Source organism: Microchirus variegatus, assembly GCF_963457635.1.
Source record: "Microchirus variegatus genome assembly, chromosome: 5".
In the NCBI taxonomy this organism is placed as follows: Eukaryota; Metazoa; Chordata; class Actinopteri; order Pleuronectiformes; family Soleidae; genus Microchirus; species Microchirus variegatus.
In genome coordinates this window covers 7311574-7328127 of record NC_139806.1, presented here as the reverse complement: position 1 = coordinate 7328127, position 16554 = coordinate 7311574, and positions in this window count along the sequence as shown.

Below are 16554 nucleotides of genomic sequence, written 5' to 3'. Positions count from 1 at the left end.
CTTGACAAAAACGTCATACAATACTATGTAGTACGTTCTACTATACTATGTCGTCCATAATCTGACCATTTTTTTGAAAAACGTTTTTTTGGTCAGAAACTTGACAAAAACGTCATACTATACTATGTAGTACGTCCTACTATACTATGTCGTCCATAATGTGACCATTTTTTGAAAAAAAAGAAATTGGTCCAAAATTTTACAAAAACGACATACTATACGATGTCGTTCAAATTCTGACCATATTTTTGAAAAACGTTTTTTTGGTCCAAAACTTGACAAAAACGTCATACTATACTATGTAGTACGTCCTACTATACTATGTCGTCCACAATGTGACCATTTTTTGAAAAAAAAAAGAATTGGTCCAAAATGTGACAAAAACGACGTACTATACTATGTCGTCCAAAATCTGACCATATTTTAGAAAAATGTTCTTTTGGTCCAAAACATGACAAAAACGTCATACTATACTATGTAGTACGTCATACTATACTATGTCGTCCATAATGTGACCATTTTTTGAAAAAAAAATGTGGTCCAAAATTTGACAAAAACGACATACTATACTATGTCGTTCAAATTCTGACCATATTTTTGAAAAACGTTTTTTTGGTCCAAAACTTGACAAAAACGTCATACTATACTATGTAGTACGTCCTACTATACTATGTCGTCCACAATGTGACCATTTTTTGAAAAAAAAATGTGGTCCAAAATTTGACAAAAACGACATACTATACTAGCTCTTTCAAATTCTGACCATATTTTTGAAAAATGTTTTTTTGGTCCAAAACTTGACAAAAACGTCATACTATACTATGTAGTACGTCCTACTATACTATGTCGTCCAAAACTTGAAAAAACGTCATACTATACTATGTCGTCGACCAAAATGTCATACTACACTATTTTGTCAAAAATCTGACCATTTTTTAGGAAAAAAACATTTTGGTCCAAAATTTGACAAATAAGTCATACTATACCACGCTGTCCACAATGTGACAAATAGACAACACCTCTATGGTAAAGGCAACGAGTGGCTCAATTGGCAAAACATTGGTGTTCAAAGCCTAAGGCTGTGGGTTCAATTCCCAGCTTTGACAAATCTTTGTGTGATGTTAAAAAAAAAGTCATACTGTGCTTTTTTAAACAACATGAAAAGCTTTGACCAAGCAAGGATTTGAACCCACGACCTATACCTGCAAAATTTGACAAAAACGACATACTATACTATGTCGTCCAAAATCTGACCATATTTTTGAAAACGTTTTTTTGGTCCAAAACTTGACAAAAACGTCATACAATACTATGTAGTACGTTCTACTATACTATGTCGTCCATAATCTGACCATTTTTTTGAAAAACGTTTTTTTGGTCAGAAACTTGACAAAAACGTCATACTATACTATGTAGTACGTCCTACTATACTATGTCGTCCATAATGTGACCATTTTTTGAAAAAAAAGAAATTGGTCCAAAATTTTACAAAAACGACATACTATACGATGTCGTTCAAATTCTGACCATATTTTTGAAAAACGTTTTTTTGGTCCAAAACTTGACAAAAACGTCATACTATACTATGTAGTACGTCCTACTATACTATGTCGTCCACAATGTGACCATTTTTTGAAAAAAAAAAGAATTGGTCCAAAATGTGACAAAAACGACGTACTATACTATGTCGTCCAAAATCTGACCATATTTTAGAAAAATGTTCTTTTGGTCCAAAACATGACAAAAACGTCATACTATACTATGTAGTACGTCATACTATACTATGTCGTCCACAATGTGACCATTTTTTGAAAAAAAAAAGAATTGGTCCAAAATGTGACAAAAACGACGTACTATACTATGTCGTCCAAAATGTGACCATATTTTAGAAAAACGTTTTTTTGGTCCAAAACTTGACAAAAACGTCATACTATACTATGTAGTACGTCCTACTATACTATGTTGTCCATAATGTGACCACTTTTTGAAAAAAAAGAAATTGGTCCAAAATGTGACAAAAATGACATACTATACTATGTCGTTTAAATTCTGACCATATTTTTGAAAAACGTTTTTTTGGTCCAAAACTTGACAAAAACGTCATACAATACTATGTAGTACGTCCTACTATACTATATCGTCCATAATGTGACCATTTTTTGAAAGAAAAATGTGGTCCAAAATTTGACAAAAACGACATACTATACTATGTCGTTCAAATTCTGACCATATTTTTGAAAAACGTTTTTTTGGTCCAAAACTTGACAAAAACGTCATACTATACTATGTAGTACGTCCTACTATACTATGTCGTCCACAATGTGACCATTTTTTGAAAAAAAAATGTGGTCCAAAATTTGACAAAAACGACATACTATACTAGCTCTTTCAAATTCTGACCATATTTTTGAAAAACGTTTTTTTGGTCCAAAACTTGACAAAAACGTCATACTTTACTATGTAGTACGTCCTACTATACTATGTCGTCCAAAACTTGAAAAAACGTCATACTATACTATGTCGTCCACCAAAATGTCATACTACACTATTTCGTCAAAAATCTGACCATTTTTTAGGAAAAAAACATTTTGGTCCAAAATTTGACAAATAAGTCATACTATACCACGCTGTCCACAATGTGACAAATAGACAACACCTCTATGGTAAAGGCAACGAGTGGCTCAATTGGCAAAACATTGGTGTTCAAAGCCTAAGGCTGTGGGTTCAATTCCCAGCTTTGACAAATCTTTGTGTGATGTTAAAAAAAAAGTCATACTGTGCTTTTTTAAACAACATGAAAAGCTTTGACCAAGCAAGGATTTGAACCCACGACCTATACCTGCAAAATTTGACAAAAACGACATACTATACTATGTCGTCCAAAATCTGACCATATTTTTGAAAACGTTTTTTGGTCCAAAACTTGACAAAAACGTCATACAATACTATGTAGTACGTTCTACTATACTATGTCGTCCATAATCTGACCATTTTTTTGAAAAACGTTTTTTTGGTCAGAAACTTGACAAAAACGTCATACTATACTATGTAGTACGTCCTACTATACTATGTTGTCCATAATGTGACTACTTTTTGAAAAAAAAGAAATTGGTCCAAAATGTGACAAAAATGACATACTATACTATGTCGTTTAAATTCTGACCATATTTTTGAAAAACGTTTTTTTGGTCCAAAACTTGACAAAAACGTCATACTATACTATGTAGTACGTCCTACTATACTATATCGTCCATAATGTGACCATTTTTTGAAAAAAAAATGTGGTCCAAAATTTGACAAAAACGACATACTATACTATGTCGTTCAAATTCTGACCATATTTTTGAAAAACGTTTTTTTGGTCCAAAACTTGACAAAAACGTCATACTATACTATGTAGTACGTCCTACTATACTATGTCGTCCACAATGTGACCATTTTTTGAAAAAAAAATGTGGTCCAAAATTTGACAAAAACGACATACTATACTAGCTCTTTCAAATTCTGACCATATTTTAGAAAAACGTTTTTTTGGTCCAAAACTTGACAAAAACGTCATACTATACTATGTAGTACGTCCTACTATACTATGTCGTCCAAAACTTGAAAAAACGTCATACTATACTATGTCGTCGACCAAAATGTCATTCTACACTATTTTGTCAAAAATCTGACCATTTTTTAGGAAAAAAACATTTTGGTCCAAAATTTGACAAATAAGTCATACTATACCACGCTGTCCACAATGTGACAAATAGACAACACCTCTATGGTAAAGGCAACGAGTGGCTCAATTGGCAAAACATTGGTGTTCAAAGCCTAAGGCTGTGGGTTCAATTCCCAGCTTTGACAAATCTTTGTGTGATGTTAAAAAAAAAGTCATACTGTGCTTTTTTAAACAACATGAAAAGCTTTGACCAAGCAAGGATTTGAACCCACGACCTATACCTGCAAAATTTGACAAAAACGACATACTATACTATGTCGTCCAAAATCTGACCATATTTTTGAAAACGTTTTTTTGGTCCAAAACTTGACAAAAACGTCATACAATACTATGTAGTACGTTCTACTATACTATGTCGTCCATAATCTGACCATTTTTTTGAAAAACGTTTTTTTGGTCAGAAACTTGACAAAAACGTCATACTATACTATGTAGTACGTCCTACTATACTATGTCGTCCATAATGTGACCATTTTTTGAAAAAAAAGAAATTGGTCCAAAATTTTACAAAAACGACATACTATACTATGTCGTTCAAATTCTGACCATATTTTTGAAAAACGTTTTTTTGGTCCAAAACTTGACAAAAACGTCATACTATACTATGTAGTACGTCCTACTATACTATGTCGTCCACAATGTGACCATTTTTTGAAAAAAAAAAGAATTGGTCCAAAATGTGACAAAAACGACGTACTATACTATGTCGTCCAAAATCTGACCATATTTTAGAAAAACGTTCTTTTGGTCCAAAACATGACAAAAACGTCATACTATACTATGTAGTACGTCCTACTATACTATGTCGTCCAAAACTTGAAAAAAACGTCATACTATACTATGTCGTTGACCAAAATGTCATACTACACTATTTCGTCAAAAATCTGACCATTTTTTAGGAAAAAAACATTTTGGTCCAAAATTTGACAAATAAGTCATACTATACCACACTGTCCACAATGTGACAAATAGACAACATCTCAATGGTTAAGGCAACGAGTGGCTCAATTGGCAAAACATTGGTGTTCAAAGCCTAAGGCTGTGGGTTCAATCCCCAGCTTTGTCAAATCTTTGTGTGATGTTAAAAAAAAAGTCATACTGTGCTTTTTTAAACAACATGAAAAGCTTTGACCAAGCAAGGATTTGAACCCACGACCTATACCTGCAAAATTTGACAAAAACGACATACTATACTATGTCGTTCAAATTCTGACCATATTTTTGAAAAACGTTTTTTTGGTCCAAAACTTGACAAAAACGTCATACTATACTATGTAGAACGTCCAACTATACTATGTCGTCCATAATGTGACCATTTTTTGAAAAAAAGAATTTGGTCCAAAACTTGACAAAAACGTCATACTATACTATGTAGTACTTCCTACTATACTATGTCGTCCATAATGTGACCATTTTTTGAAAAAAAAGATTTGGTCCAAAATTTGACAAAAACGACATACTATACTATGTCGTTAAAATTCTGACCATATTTTTGAAAAACGTTTTTTTGGTCCAAAACTTGACAAAAACGTCATACTATACTTTGTAGTACGTCCTACTATACTATGTCGTCCATAATGTGACCATTTTTTGAAAAAAAAATTGGTCCAAAATTTGACAAAAACGACATACTGTACTATGTCGTCCAAAATCTGACCATATTTTTGAAAAACGTTTTTTTGATCCAAAACTTGACAAAAACGTCATACTATATTATGTAGTACGTCCAACTATACTATATCGTCCATAATGTGACCATTTTTTGAAAAAAGAATTTGGTCCAAAATTTGACAAAAACGACATACTATACTATGTCGTCCATAATGTGACAATTTTTTGAAAAAAAAATTGGGTCCAAAATTTGACAAAAACGACATTATACTATGTCGTCCATAATCTGACCATTTTTTTGAAAAACGTTTTTTTGGTCCAAAACTTGACAAAAACGTCATACAATACTATGTAGTACGTTCTACTATACTATGTCGTCCATAATGTGACCATTTAAAAAAAAAAAAAATTGGTCCAAAATTTGACAAAACGACATACTATATACTATGTCGTCCATAATCTGACCATTTTTTTGAAAAAGTTTTTTTGGTCCAAAACTTGACAAAAACGTCATACTATACTATGTAGTACGTCCTACTATACTATGTCGTCCATAATGTGACCATTTAAAAAAAAAAAAAATTGGTCCAAAATTTGACAAAAACGACATACTATACTATGTCGTCCAAAATCTGACCATTTTTTTTGAAAAACGTTTTTTTGATCCAAAACTTTAAAATAGCGTCATACTATACTATGTAGTACGTCCAACTATACTATATTGTCCATAATGTAACCATTTTTTGAATAAAAAATTTGGTACCAATAGCCAACTACTCAAAGCCTGGACCTAAACCAGGGCAGTGCCAAAGACCTGCTGCCTGTTTCCTCACCTCCTCAGATTAATCTCCGCATCGAAACAAATTTCTGTATGAAAAAACGCAGCATTAACACAAGAGGCCGACTAATCTGCCAACAGTTTCCACTGATATCCCAAGGAATTTTAGACAGTGACTCCAATCATCCATCTTTAAACACATATGTGGCCAACCATGGCACTTACAGATTCTGAAAGTGTGATTTCTAAGCTTTCCAACAATGTCTAACACATGTAAATTCAGTCTGAAAGATGTACACCTTCTGAGAGCTAAGAGACAGAATCATCACATTTACATAGCGCAACCCCCTCCAAATAGTCCAAATAGTTGTTTGCGCTCCCTGATTTGTTGTTTGCTCACCCTCACTTGTTCTTATAAACGATTGTTTTCGTCTAAAACAAAATTCGAAACGAGCCAGGAAAGATTAAAGGTGCCATATGTAAGAATGTTGCCAAAAACGGTTACTACATTCAAATTCAAAATACAGAGGTCTTTAAGGTTTTGTTTTCTGACGTAACTGGCAAACTGTGGTTGCTCGGCAGCTGAGACTCTACTGACTGCAATGATTGGTAGACGGCGGTAGGTGGCGCCACATGCCAAAACATGATTTCAAAACATAAGTATGATTTGCAGTCTGCAAAATATTTTTTTTAATGCAAATATTTTGTCTGTACTGTTGTTGTTGGTGAGTTCAGTTTGTTATATGAACATTATTCCTGAGTCTCTCTAAATGGTAATCTTTGCATTAAATGCAAAGAAAAAGAAAAAACGTGAATCTAAATTTTAGATTCACGTTCGGACTTGTGAGTATTAGGGTCTTAACTTTGAGCAACAGTTAAAAAAAAAGAACACATTCGTTTTGTTTTACTATGTTTTTATAGCGGATGAATACAATGGTATTTTTCGGGCTTAAAGAGTTGACCTAAAGTAGCACTGGCTCTTTCCTGTGGTTCCTGGAACGCAACACTGCAAGTAAGCAAAAGACGGGACACGATGTTGTCAGGTGAGAGGAAACAATGCTTATGCATAATTTCTTCAGAAAGTCACACATTTATTAATCTACGGACAGAGGATGTCACTTTGAGCTATACAACTAAAAGGCCCATGGCCATACACGTGATAAAGACTATGTAACAAGCAAAGCAAAAAACGATTAAGACGAGACCTTTGAAAAAAACTGCCCACTTGTGCGAGTTCTTTTTCTCCCGCTTCTGAAACCACTTCTTGGCGTGTTTTTGTAAGCAGAGAACGACAAAGTCTTCCACGGCCAGATACTGCTGAGGCAGCATGTTCTTCAGCATGCTGCCGTACTTCTCCTGGAGCTCCGTGACGACGACCTTCGCCAACGAGTCGGCCTTGTTGATGTGCGGGACGTGACCCTCGATGACGGTGAGCCCCTGCCTCGTCCGGTTCATCAGGCGCGAGATGTAGAAGGACAGCTCCTGGTGAGAGAGCTCCTTGTGCACGCCGGTTCTCTCGAAGACGTGGATGATCGCCGCGGCGAGGAACATGCGCGCCCGTCTCTCCGTACGGTCGATGGACCGATCCATAATTTGATCGGTTTGGGTTGTTTTGTTGAGTGAGGCAGTTTTTGTTCCGTGACGTCACCTGCTCCTTTCAACTTTTTATCACTCGTGACATCAAAGGGACAGACTGCTCAGTGGGGGAGGAGGTCGTGAGTGGGAGGTGAACTTCCAATGGTTATTTCGGTCCTCAAAATGTTGATTGGGAACTGTTGAGGGCAGCAGTGCTTTAGAGGACGTCCACATGGGGGCCTGAAATTGTATTTTTAAACAACGCCTTTTTGTATTTGACAGGATCCAGTGTGGGAAAACCTTCCCTGCCATGTTTTCCCTGCATACTGAATCCGGAATGCGTTCACTTTCGCTGTATTTTGTACAGAAATGACTTAGTCAACATTTTCCTGGAGCTTTGTTGTCCTGAAGTCTAAAGGGACACGAAGTAAGAGCTCCATTATTCTAAGTCGGCCTCCTGTTATCTGTCCCTAACCCAACAGACCACATCAGTAGCTACAGTTACACCAAGGACACCCAATATATACACTACACTCTTAGAAATAAGGGGTTCCAAAAGTGTCCTTCTACAAGGGCCGAGGTTCTACCTGGAATCATTTGCTTCTGAAGGGTTTCAAGGGTTCTTGGTAACACTAATGGTTCCAGTAAGAACCATTTTGATCCAGGGAACCCTTTAAAACCCCTATTAAAGGTTCCACCTGGAGCCAAAAAGGGTTCTCCTATGAGGGCAAGCCTGAAGAACCTTATATGGTTCTACTTTTATTTCTAGTGTACTCACAAAAAGTTGGGGTTATTCGGCAAGAACATCCCGATGAAAAGTTCATGACACAGTGATGTTCTACCATGAAAGCGGGGCATTTAAGTAAAAGGATGCAGTGGTAATTTCTTTATCTCAAACAAGAGCTAACAACAGTGGTGACAATACCACAACTAAAAAAACCTCAATGTCTCAATAACTTGATCAATTTTAAAGCGTTGTCTTAATTGTCCAAATTTGAACATCATGATGAAGACGACTGTAGAACTTTTGAACCACGACATCAGATCAGTTGTTGTGATTTTTGCGGTCAATCACCTTGTTAGAGAACAGCATGTTATTCAATTCAAATTCAAGTAGTGAAACGTTGAACAATTGGACATGTGCGTTTAAAAGTTTAGGTCAACACAGATATGTACATCGATAGTCTGCCGTTACAATCGATTTGCCTCGGGTGCACTGTGGAGTCGGTATGAGTGTTTCTAATGCCATGCTAACTTGTATCATCGACTCGCGCTAGCCATAGCATCAGCGAACTCGGCAACTAGAAGAACTGAATGAAATTTCTTGAAAACGTCTCCAGACGTCTCCATCACACCGGCTGAGTTGGAAAATAGGTCTTATGTCCAAAATTCCGAACTATCCCTTTAACTTGTAAAAGTTATAGTGCATTTTAAATGCATTCTGAAATTGAACCCAAAAGCCAAACATCCCTCACTTTTTGTGAGTAGTCTATATTGCACCAGTTCCATTCTAAATAATCGCTTCCTTCACTCTAATTCACACTCCTGCCCCTTGAACACAAGATGGCAGCAGCGTCAAAGCGGAGAACAAAACGCCCAACAAAGCAGTTGACAACTTCTCTGCCTCCTCGAGGCAACGCCGGTGACATCATCTGCGGAGGGACAGAGGGTGTGCGAAGGACAAATGTCTTGAAAGGGATTACATCATTCGACTATACTAATATGATAATATATCTCTCACCGTGTCTGCGGTGCCAAGAACGAGAGGGGCCCATAATCCACGCGACGGCCACTTCAAATGAGAACAAGAGGATGAAATGGAAGTGGTGGAGGTGGGGGAGGGAGGGGGTGCACTCCTCTGGAGTCGGGGGTTTGCACCACTGAAGGTTATTCCACATATTATTCCTCAATGAGAGCAGGAGAGAGGAGGGCGATAATCACTGTTACACTCTAAGACGAGGAAACGCTCCCCGTCTGCTCCTCTGTCCTTGTTGTTTCTTTGTTCTCTCTCTTCCCCCCCCCCTCATGTGGTTTATGTTAGTTGTTCCTTGCCTTTTACCTTTTCTACACCCTGCATCCATCTTTTCCTGTCATTCAGAGAGGAGAGGAGAGGGAAAAAAGACGAATAAAGAACTAAGAAAGAGGGGAGAGAGCGTGGAAAAGAGTGATGGTGAGTGGAGTGGAAATCGAGAAGAGGTCAAATAAAGGAGGCATATTATGCAAAATCAACTTTTTAATCATTTTAATACTTATATTGGGACTCTGGAGGCCCTATGAGTAGACGAAGTGTGAAAAAAGATGACTCACTCATGTTTTTGTGGTCCTCCTCAGTCTAAGTACAGGAGATAAAACACGCAATGTTGACTTCCGCACTCGTTGCTACGTCACAATGAGACATTCCTGGAATTGTTGGCTTTGTTTCTAAAAAACGTGAGAGTGCAGACGAGGGCAATAGTATCCGGAAGTCTGCGAAGTGTTCTATTCTTGGCTGCACAGTGCAGCACAGAGTTCTACACAAACTTCCAGCCTCAGAGTTATTTACGTTTTATATATGACGGCAATGTGCCGGCTAGAGTCGGCAAACGATGACTTTAACAAATGCTAACTGCTGTTAGCTGCCGTTAGCCTCAGTGACGCTGACGTAGTTTCCTGTGTCTCATTTGCATATTTAAAGAGACAGGCACTCAAAAGCGAGCGTTCTGAACAGGGCTGTTTTGTTCAGGGTGATTGAACTGCTGTGATGCTTCATCCTTAAGGTGTTTTGACCAAAGCATGTCACAGACATGTTCATTAGGACACCAGGGAACTAGGTTCACTTGGTAGAAATAGAGTATAATATAATATGTCTACTTTAAGGACAGACGAGGAGACACAATAATTAAGTGTGAGAATGAGAAGGGAAAGGTGAGAGTTCAACTGACAAGATGAAGCAGTGAGATGTGAGGAGGACTGACAAAAAAAACTGATTTCAGGAGTGGAGGAAAGAGGAGAGGAGAGAAGAGGTGGACAAAGAAAGAGAGTGACAAGAAGAAAGGAGAGTGGAGGCCAAACAAGGAGAGAAAAGAGGAGACGAGACAAGGGGGAGAGGAGAAAAGTTATGGCACCTCTTTAACTTCTCTCCTCTCCACAGGGAGGAAATGGATTTTAAATACAGACTGCAGATGCTCCACTGTCATGTCAGCTCACATCCAGGTAAACACTGTATATGACACACACACACACACACGCACACACGCGCACACGCACACACACCTGCACTTTAGAAAATGTCATAAAAATAATTAACTTTGGTTTATTCATTCACACGACCATTTCATAACGCAGGAAATAAAAATAGCTGTCAGCCCACTTCTTATGAAAGCCATGTCTTCTTTTTATTTTCTGTAATATGGTGGAAAAATAATTACATACAATTTGAAGAAAAGAAAGAAAGAAAAAAAACGACAGAAAAACACGAACATAACTCAACAACATCTTGTTTCACGCGGTTTCTTTTTTTTTTTTTTCTTGAGTTGCTGTAAAGAGAATAAACGTGTGCACTCGAAGCCAACATGTGAACAATATATATAGAGAGATTTAAAAAGAAACAAACCAAAAAAAAAAAAAGGGAATATGGAGAATAGCTCACATGATGATGATTGTTCGCGTTCGCTCGCTGGCGTCGTCATGCACACTTCACACGTTTCCGTTTTTTTTCAACGTTGAAATCCTCGTCACTGTTGCGGTTCATTGTCGTCAGAACGGACATATTTCCCAGCGTCCTGTAAGGCCTCACAGTGTTTCCTCCACACTGTCTTTACCACTCACATGATTTACACCAGGGGTTTGACTGATGCTTATTTCCTCGTATTGGTTTGATCCAGAGACGGACAGAGGGGAATGCTACGTAGCCAAAGGTTAGCCAAAGATGACGTTTTGGACAGAAGCTTTAAGGTGATTTTTACATCTTAGCCACATCTGCCTTCAAAATAAAAGAGTTAAAGGTCCAGTGTGTAAGATTTAGTGCCATCGCGATCACACCAGCCCTTTTTCTTAAGTGTGTCAGGAAAACGATGGGTGCCTTCACATCCCTAGCTAGCTAGCTCTGAGTTAGCTTGTCCCGATCATTCGGTCAGTATTTTCTAGTGTTTGATTACCAGCTAGCTAGGTTATTTAGCCTAATCTGGCAATTGGAAAAAGAATTTGGAAATTATTTTTTTTAATCAAAATATTAATATAATATTAAAGGTGCATTATGCAATACATCTAAAGCAACTGGCCATAAAATCCTCCTGAACTCACCAACAACAACAGTACAGCCAAAATATTTGCATTAAAAAAAACATTTTGCAGACTGCAAATCATGTTTATGTTTTGGCGTCATGTGGCGCCACCTACCGCCGTCTACCAATCATTGCAGCCGGTAGAGTCTCAGCTGCCGAGCAACCACGGGTTGCCAGTTACGTCAGAAAAACGAAACCTAAAAGACCTCGGTATTTTGAATTTGAATATAGTAACCGTTTTTTTGGCCACATTCTTACATATGGCACCTTTAAAATAAGGATTCTTTGAAGCCTAATCTCGATAAAAGTATAGGTTTCCTCGAATATGTTGTTTTTAATCAAGTAACTACAATCGATAAAAATGTAGCTCTCCTGTAAAATTCTGCAAATGTCACTCGACGGCCCTTGTGCTCCAAACCCTCGCCATGTAAAACTAATCCTGTCCACATAGAGCTTTAAGGCTATATAAAAAGAGATTATACACGTATATAAACACAGTGATTGGAAGTAAATTCATTCATTCATTCAATAAACTGTCACTGGACCTTTAAATGACTTAACATCAGTGGCTCTTTCAGGGCTCGTTTGTGTGCAGGTGTGGTCAGGAGGCGGAACCTCCATCATTCCAGCAGGTGGTCACGTGACGGGTCGATGAACCAGATATTCACCAGAAGCATCAGTCAAACCCCCGGATTCTCTACAGACCAGTGGTCCCACCGTGTTTAGAATGGTATGAAAACACACAGCTGTTACAGTGCATGCTGCCAACATTATGTACAACAACACACAACACACACACACACACACACTGTGAGGCTGCTGTGTTAACTCACATCTTTCTTTTTTGGCCGATGGAAACTTTGAAAGGTAAATATAGACGGACAAAGTCACTATTGGCCAAGGATGACACAGCACAGCACAGCACAGCACGGCACGGCACGACATGGATAAGAGCCGTGGGTCTGGCCTGGTTCAAGTCTGGGTTTGGCCTAGTTGAGACAAGAACGTTAGCTGTGCGTCTGTGTGCCTGGATGAGCGGTTATTATTTTGGCGACAGATGCGTAAAATCCTCCCTCGTTAAAATACACGCAGGATAAAATAAAAATATATATCACACACACACAATTCTTCCAAAAAACACCACAAAATAATACTCATAACGTAGCTTTTTTTAAAAATACAGATTTCCATAGTAAGAAAAGAGATGACGAAAGTTGCGGAACATGGAACGCGATGAATTCATCTGGAATCAGACTCCCAGTCCACCGGCATGCACACATTTACAAGATCGCTCTTGAAGAAAGATTCGGGAAGGAAGCAATGAGAGAAAGGTTTGCAAGTGATTTTTTTTTTAACGAGGTTCATCCTCTAAATTTGGAAGCTGGTAGGTGGTTATTAATATGACACCAGAGAGTAGAGAGCAAAGAACGTCAGCGCACACTGCAGTGAGAGGTACATGTGAGGAAGAGGTGGTGGAGGTGGTGGTGGTGGGGTGAAAAAAGGACATAAAATAAAACACCACTTCTTTCCTCTTTAAAACTGCAGAACCAATTTAAAACATCCAGTGCGCACATTTGGCATCTTTTATATATATTTATGTGCCGCCCATGTCACAACGCCTTTAAAAGTTAAAATGTATCCGAGATGAGCTGGTCCACCAACAACCCCACGTGTCTCGCAGCCTCCTCGCTGTCAAACGTACTCGTCCTACACAAGGTCATCGCGACATTGACAAGTCGGGATGCAAAAATACCGCGCGGCTACAACTCTGTAAAAAAGGCTGTAAAGAGGTAATAGTATGCAGTACCAAGGCTGTGATAACCATATAAATTTAAAAGGGTGCTCCATCTGCCATTCTTCTCTCCATAACTGCAGTCCCCCGCTTTTATATAGTGACCTTGAAGGCGTCAAGGTTCCATCTGATATTCTCATCAGGAATGACGTGGCTGCGCTCTACTTTTTCCAAAAGTGTTTATTCAAAAAAACAACAACAAAAAAAGGGCCCAATAAATACAAGTTTCATTGCCCCTTAAACACCAAATTAACATAATGTACTGTATCTGCGAGGTTTTCATGTGGTGGCTTATACGTATTAAGACTGTGCAGCCTTTGATTTTGAGCAAGGAACAAAAAACAGAGATTCTTAGTCTGACAAAGTCGATATGGCCCTTTTTTTAAAAAAACTTTAAAAAAAAGGATTTCTGACGAAAGAAAGCACAAAACTCAAGGCCAGTCAGTTTCCCACAATGTCAATACACTCCACTATCTTGCAAGGATAACAATTGTTTTTTGAATATGCATAACCATCCATCCACACTCTTAGAAATAAACCATATAAGGTTCTTCGGCTTATCCTCATAGGAGAACCCTTTTTGGCTCCAGGTTTATAAAGGTTCTACCTGGAACCCTTTTGGAGGTTTCCACCAAGAACCCTTTTAAAACCCTTTATTCAGGAAAGAGGTTTTAAAGGGTTCTCTGGATCAAAATGGTTCTTACTGGAACCATTAGTGTTACCAAGAACCCATTCTTTGGGAAAGGGTTTTTCCAGTAGCAAATGGTTCCAGGTAGAACCTCAGCCCTTGTAGAAGAACCCTTTTGGAACCCTTATTTCTAAGAGTGTACCGATGTATCCTCCACACGAGGGTCGCTCTGTGCCAATCTCCGCTGACATAGGGAGAAAGGCGGGGTTTAACCTGGACATATTGACAGACCATCACAGGGACACGGAGACAAAGAACCATCCACTCTTGCACTTTTACCTAATCACCCAAATTTGCATGTTTTTGGACTGCGGGAAGAAACTGGAAAACCCGGAGAAAACCACCACATACACACACACACACAGGGTCATGAACCCAGGTCTTTTCACTGCAAAGAATCTGCATAACCACCTATCATGACTTCCTTGATTGAGCCAATCATGTGCTGCTCACACACAGAAAACAAAAAAAACACAACAGTAGGGCTTTTTTTTTTAGCATCTCCATCCATCGCATCGATCTCATCCTGACTTATACGTCTTGCAGAGGTACAGTAGTGTTTTGGTAACGACTCAGAATGACGCACTGGAGTTTTAAATTGTTTTGCATACGCGTGGAAGAAAGAAGCCAGTAATCAAACACTAGCGATGCCTTAAAACACCACCACGACTTGTTTTGGTGGAGTTTTATTTTTCATTTAAAGAAGAAAAAGCACAGAATGGAGCAGTGAAACCTTGGAGTGGTGTCTGAAAACAAACATGAGAGGAATGCATTCTTGATTTATGAGTAAATGTGACTGTTCAAAGCTGTTACGGAGATAATTATACACAATTTTTTGCTCATATTGTGTGATTTTTTTTTTGAGGCGAGTATTTCTTTGTTTTAAACACAAATCATCATGATCTTTGCAGTAGAGCTGAAACTAACTCTGATCGTTTTAGCTTCTGAAATGTGAATATTTAATTTGTTTCTTTGCTCCACACAAACAAAGAAATCATTAAAACTGAATCATTTTGGTTTGTGGACAAAAACAAGACATTCGAGGACATCAACGTCATTTCCAGGTTTGACAAACGCTGATCAAAATGGACCAAACCATTCATCCAGAAAGCCAAAATAACCGTTAGTTGCAGCTCTACTTTGCGGTAAACACTCACCAAAGCTGATACAATATAATGGTAAAAAAAACCCAACAACAACAACAACAAAAACCCTCACGCATAACACAGCACTGTTGCAGTGAGGAGACCAACATGTTGAACTTATACATGTACAAAGCACCACATATGAGCCAGTTCCAAGCCTGCATGTACCTTCATTTTGATATGTTAATCTACAGTCATCGCTGACCCGAGCAGCTGCTTCTTCTTCTCCATCCATCATGTTTTGAATGTCGTCGACATTTTTGAAAAAGGCAGTCCAGTCACGTGACCGGAAGTCAAAACGGGAAAGGTTTTCACATCCACGCAAGAGGCTCCTTTTTCTCCTGGCTGGATATCCATCATTTCATAATGAAACCCCCCCGTCCTTTTTTTTTATGTTCTAATTTCCATAGTCCATAACACCCTTTTAAAAAAATACCATCCATCTCCATCCCAGCGCTTTTTTGTCGTCTTTTAGGAAACCATTCACAATGACGTTGGCACATACACATTAGAAAGCGCGCGTCACCCAAACCTCTGAACCTTTGGTCCACAACTCCTTTAGAAAAATACTATAAAATGTAATGCCATTTTTTTTTCTTCAAATATTATGGTTTCGTACAAATATGGGAACAAAAAAAACCAATCTATTCTACTGTGCAAGTGAGAAAGAAACAGGGAGGTATTTTTCTTTTTTTTTTTTAAAAGCAAAAATCTCAGACTCCTGCCACACTGTTTTTTTTTTTTTTTTTTTTTTTTCCCAAACGAACACTGTTTACAGCTTCGACCTGGAGTGAAATGTGACAGGACGGTTAAAAATACGAGTTGAGGTGGAGCAGAAGTTTGCAGAGATGCTAATTTGCTACCAAATCCCGTCCTTTTCCGATGTGGCATTTTTTTTTCTTTGCAAAACCTCGTCATCCACTCCTCACGCACGTTAATACACGTTTTAGGTTCTTTTTTTTTTTTTTTGCGTTTG